The sequence below is a fragment of the Mustelus asterias genome, unplaced genomic scaffold (genome assembly GCF_964213995.1).
Source record: "Mustelus asterias unplaced genomic scaffold, sMusAst1.hap1.1 HAP1_SCAFFOLD_828, whole genome shotgun sequence".
Lineage (NCBI taxonomy): Eukaryota > Metazoa > Chordata > Chondrichthyes > Carcharhiniformes > Triakidae > Mustelus > Mustelus asterias.
In genome coordinates this window covers 72,501-77,500 of record NW_027590774.1, presented here as the reverse complement: position 1 = coordinate 77,500, position 5,000 = coordinate 72,501, and the positions used below count along the sequence as shown (strand labels likewise).

Genomic DNA, 5,000 nt, shown 5'->3' with positions numbered 1-5,000 from the left:
ACTCCCTCAGTACTGACCCTCTGACAGTGCAGCGCTCCCTCAGTACTGACCCTCTGACAGTGCAGCACTCCCTCAGTACTGACTCTCTGACAGTGCAGCACTCCCTCAGTACTGACCCTCTGACAGTGCGGCACTCCCTCAGTACCGACCCTCTGACAGTCCGGCACTCCCTCAGTACTGACCCTCTGACAGTGCAGCGCTCCCTCAGTACTGACCCTCTGACAGTGCAGCACTCCCTCAGTACTGACTCTCTGACAGTGCAGCACTCCCTCAGTACTGACCCTCTGACAGTGCAGCACTCCCTCAGTACTGACCCTCTGACAGTGCAGCACTCCCTCAGTACTGACTCTCTGACAGTGCAGCACTCCCTCAGTACCGACCCTCTGACAGTCCGGCACTCCCTCAGTACTGACCCTCTGACAGTGCAGCACTCCCTCAGTCCTGACCCTCTGACAGTGCAGCGGGAAAGTGAGAGAGACAAAGCGAGGGTGAGAGTGAGAAAGCCTGAAATACATGGAAAGATTCACAGGGAGCAGGGAGAGCGAGAGAAAAACGATTGGTGAGAGAGAGAAGTCAGATGGACCAGACATGGGAGCGAAGGAGAGAGCAAGCAGGAGTGAAAACGAAGGGGAGAGTGGGTGAGAGGGGGAGAGAGAGTGAGGGAGAGAGAGAGCGAGGGAGAGAGAGAGCGAGGGGGAGAGAGAGCGAGGGGGAGAGAGAGCGAGGGGGAGAGAGAGCGAGGGGGAGAGAGAGCGAGGGGGAGAGAGAGCGAGGGGGAGAGAGAGCGAGGGGGAGAGAGAGCGAGGGGGAGAGAGAGCGAGGGGAGAGAGAGCGAGAGCGAGGGGGAGAGAGAGCGAGGGGGAGAGAGAGTGACGGGGAGAGAGAGCGAGGGGAAGAGAGAGCGAGGGGAAGAGAGAGTGAGAGAGAAAGTGAAAGCAAGGGGGGAGAGTGAGAGGGGGAGAGTGAGAGGAAGAGAGAGTGAGAGGGGGAGAGAGTGAGGGGGAGAGAGAGTGAGGGGAGAGAGAGTGAGGGGGAGAGAGAGTGAGGGGGAGAGAGAGTGAGAGAGAAAGTGAAAGCAAGGGGGGAGAGTGAGGGGGGAGGGGGCAGTGAGGGGGAGAGAGTGAAAGGGAGTGAGAAGGCGTGAGTCCACCTGATGTTCCCACCCTCTCACCACCTGAATATTTACATCTGTCCCACACACCCCAGTGACACCAAGACACTGACCCGGCCCACGCCAAGGCCGGGTCAAAGGTCAGGGATCCCCCTGGCCACCCTCCCCTCTGGCATCATTCCAATCTCAGAGGAGCGAGGAATGGAGAAAATAGGGAAGAGAGAAGGAGCTAGAGCCAGGAGAGTGGAAGGAGAGAAAGGGAGACAGAGAGAGAGAGGGGAGAGAGGGAGTAGAGTAAGATTGAGAGAGAGAGAGAGAAAGAGGGAGAGCGAGGGAGCAAGAGAGAGAGGAAAGCAGAGTGAGGAGAGAGGGAGGAGAGAAAGATGGAGAGAGAGAGAGAAAGAGAGAGCGAGGGAGTGAGAAAGGGGCACAGTTAGGATGGAGGGAGAGAGTGAGAAAGAGGAAGACGGAAGAGAGAGGGGCAGAGCTAGGAGAGAGGGAGGAGGAGAGAGAGACAGAGAGACAGTGAGAGAGAGACAGAGAGAGACAGTGAGAGGGAGAGAGTGAGAATGTGTGAGAGAGAGAGAAGGTGAGTGAGAGTGCGAATGTGAGAGAGAGAGAGAGAATTTGAGTGAGAATGTGAGAGAGAGAAGGTGAGTGAGAATGTGAGAGAGAGAGAGAAGGTGAGTGAGAGAGTGAGAATGTGAGAACGTGTGAGAGAGAGGGAGAGAGAGAGAGAGAAAGAGAGAGACAGGGACAGAGAGAGAGAGAGAGAGTGAGAATGTGAGAGACAGGGAAAGAGTGCAGAATCACCCACAGTGGGAGCGAACTCTGGGCAGCAGGAGAGAGTGAGAGGGGAAATAGGAAGAGGGAGAAGAGGAGTGAGGAACAGAAGGAGGGACAGGTGGAGGGAACATGAGAGGAGAACAGAAGATGGAAATGGAGATGGAGAAGAGAGAGAGAGAGGAAGAAAGGAACGTGGCGGCACAGAAAGAGATGGGTTGAGGAATGAGAGAGGCAGCGATGTGAAGAATGGGGCATTGACACTACAATGATTGACGTTTATGCAACACCCATCCAAGATACTTCACTCAACTCGTTATCCACCAAAGATTTAATCCCCAACAACGTGAGGTGATATTAGGGACAGGCGACCAAAAGCTCGGTCAAAGAGGGCAACTTTTTCATGGAGCATCTTAAAGGAGAGAGAGAAAGACAGACAGAAAAAGGGAGCGAGACTTAGAGAGAGGGATTGAGGAGAAAGAGAGAGTGAAAGAGAGAGTTAGCGAGAGATACAGAGAGAGATAGAGGGAAAGAGAGGGAGAGACAGACAGAAAAAGAGAGGGAGAGAGTAAGAGAGAGAGGGATTGAGGAGAAAGAGAGAGTGAAAGAGTTAAAGAGAGACAGAGAGAGAGAGAGAGAGGAAAAAGAGAACGTGGAAGAGAACTAGAAAAAGAGGGGGAGAGAGAGGGGAAAGAGGGAGTGAAAGAGTTTGAGAGAGAGGCAGAGAGAGAGATAGAGGGGAAAGAGGGAGAGCGATAGAGAGAAAGATAGAGGGAAGAGAGAGAAAGGAAAAACAGAGAGAGGAGAGTTAGAGATTTAGACGGAAGAGAGAGAGAGAGGGTGAGAGAGATACAGGAAAAAGAGAGAGAGATATATAGATAGGGAAAGAGATAGAGTGAAGAGAGAGAGGGCAAGAGATTAAGAGATAGTGAAAAAGGGAGAGTGAGAGAGACTAAGAGATAGAGAGGGAGAGAATTAGAGAGGGGGGGGACAGAGATAGAGGAAAGAGAGAGAGAGATAGAGAGAGAGATAGAGGGAAGAGAGCGAGAGATAGAAAAAGAGGAGCGAGCGGGAGATAGATAAAGATAGGTATAGTGAGAGAGAGTTGGAGGAACAGGAGAGAGAGAGAGAGAGAAAGAGGTAGATAGGGAGAGAGGGAAAATTGTGGGAGAGAGATAGAGAAAAAGGAGAGAGCGAGAGAGATAGATAGAGAGAGGTAGAGTGAGAGATAGAGGAAAAGGGGAGAGCGAGAGACGGAGAGAGGTAGGGTGCGAGAGAGAGATAGAGGGAAGAGAGAGAGAGATAGAGAGTGAGAGAGAGCGGTGGAGGTTTATGGAGGGAATTCCAGAGCTTTGGCCCCTCCCCAGACAGCTGAAGGCCCGGCTGCCATTGGTGGAGCTGCGATTCGGATTCTGCCCGTCCCCGTCGCGTTGGAGTTGGCCCCTGGGGCGGGCTGGGGGAGAGAGCGGCTGGTGGGAAGGAATTATTGAACCTCCTGAACCCTCCGAGGAAGGGCCAAGAAGCCCCATCCCCCCCCCCCCCATCTCCTCCTGGGGCAGTCCCAGGCCTGCCCTGGACATGGCCAATCGCCAGTGTCTGGGGTCAGGTGTCGAGGGCACACGCTCGGGGCTGAGGCGGGGGCTGGGATTCGTCTCTGTCCTTGAACCTTGAACCCTGGTTTCCTGTCTATTTAGTGAGAAGGTTGGCAGGATGTGTTAGCTGTCGACAATTGGACTTCCTTTACTGGAAGGCACGGGGACATTTCACAAAGACAGACGGGGGGGAATTCAGATTTTTTTTTTCTCTGTGCTGTTTTCTCAATGGGTTCCACGAATTGCAATCAGAATTGTGCAATTCTGGTTAGAATTCGAGCACATCCACGTCAAACACAGACACAAGTTGAACAACATCTTAATCTTGGTGAAGAGCTAGTCTCACTGGTTTCTCTGGGCTAGGGGTGGGGTGGGGCTCCATATGGGCCTCCAGCTGGCTATTCGACCATGGTAGCCGGCACTCTGTCCCCTCACTGGACAGCGAATCACGGTGAAATCACTGACGCTCAGTGGCAGCCGTGTGTACTACCTATAAGATGCACCACAGCAACTCATCAAGTCTCCTTAAGCAGCATCTTCCAAACCCACGACCGGGGCGGCACGGTGGCACAGTGGTTAGTGCTGCTGCCTCACAGCGCCAGGGACCCGGGTTTGATTCCGGCCTTGGGTCACTGTCTGTGTGGAGTCTGCACGTTCTCCCCGTGACTGCGTGGGTTTCCTCCGGGTGCTCCGGTTTCCTCCCACAGTCCAAAAGACATGCTGCATTGGCCATGCTAAATTCCCCCTGAGTGTCAGGGGGATTGGCAAGGTAAATATGAGGGGTTATGGGAAGAGCGCCTGAGTGGGATTGTTGTTGGTTGCTAACCACAGTGGTTGCTAACCACTATGCCACCATGTTCCTGTGTAACAGGCTCGAGGGGCTGAATGGCCTCCTATTCCTGTGTAACAGGCTCGAGGGGCTGAATGGCCTCCTCCTGTTTATGTGTAACAGGCTCGAGGGGCTGAATGGGGGCTCTTGTTCCTGTGTAACGGGCTCGAGGGGCTGAATGGGGGCTCCTATTGCTATGTAACAGGCTTGAGGGGCTGAATGGGGCCTCCTGTTGCTATGTAACAGGCTCGAGGGGCTGAATGGGGCCTCCTGTTGCTATGTGACAGGCTTGAGGGGCTGAATGGGGCCTCCTGTTGCTATGTAACAGGCTCGAGGGGCTGAATGGGGGCTCTTGTTCCTGTGTAACGGGCTCGAGGGGCTGAATGGGGGCTCCTATTGCTATGTAACAGGCTTGAGGGGCTGAATGGGGCCTCCTGTTGCTATGTAACAGGCTCGAGGGGCTGAATGGGGCCTCCTGTTGCTATGTAACAGGCTTGAGGGGCTGAATGGGGCCTCCTGTTGCTATGTAACTGGCTTGAGGAGCTGAATGGGGCCTCCTGTTGCTATGTAACAGGCTTGAGGGGCTGAATGGGGCCTCCTGTTGCTATGTAACAGGCTCGAGGGGCTGAATGGGGCCTCCTGTTGCTATGTAACAGGCTTGAGGAGCTGAATGGGGCCTCCTGTT

The 5,000-nt window shown here is 54.1% G+C and overlaps 1 protein-coding gene across 1 annotated transcript in view; it reads left to right on the top strand.

The window, feature by feature from the left end:
- bcl3 (BCL3 transcription coactivator) overlaps positions 1–5,000 on the top strand; it is a 73,447-nt gene that overhangs the window by 20,239 nt on the left and 48,208 nt on the right. The window lies entirely within an intron of this gene.